This window comes from Penaeus monodon, chromosome 19, assembly GCF_015228065.2.
Source record: "Penaeus monodon isolate SGIC_2016 chromosome 19, NSTDA_Pmon_1, whole genome shotgun sequence".
NCBI classification, from domain to species: domain Eukaryota; kingdom Metazoa; phylum Arthropoda; class Malacostraca; order Decapoda; family Penaeidae; genus Penaeus; species Penaeus monodon.
In genome coordinates, this window is record NC_051404.1 from 1,410,872 (window position 1) to 1,411,271 (window position 400).

Sequence of the window (400 nt, forward strand, 5' to 3'; positions counted from 1 at the left end):
ATACCAACCTACCAGGCCAACGAACAGTGGGTATTCATACTTATCACAGAGGAGACACGCAACAAAGTAAATACAAACACACAACGAACTAATGTTTACACACAGGTAGCGTGGCCGAGCGGTCTAAGGCGCTGGTTTAAGGCACCAGTCTCTTCGGAGGCGTGGGTTCGAATCCCACCGCTGCCACACGTTTTAAGGAGTCACTAACCTACTACTACTACTACATGTATAACAACAGTAACAACAAAGCCAATACAAATAACGTTTTAGGGAGTCAATAACCCACTAATTAAATTCGCTGTAATATATATATATATAGTAACAACAAGGCCAATAAAAAGGGGTATTAATGATAACCACGACTAATCATAGCAGAATAACTGCAGAGCAAATAACACCC

General features: G+C 41.2%; 1 non-coding gene across 1 annotated transcript; it reads left to right on the plus strand.

The window, feature by feature from the left end:
• Positions 1-104: 104 nt before the first annotated feature.
• On the plus strand, positions 105-186 carry Trnal-aag. The gene has a single exon. It is a non-coding gene; the product is annotated as a tRNA-Leu (tRNA).
• The last annotated feature ends 214 nt before the right edge of the window (positions 187-400 follow it).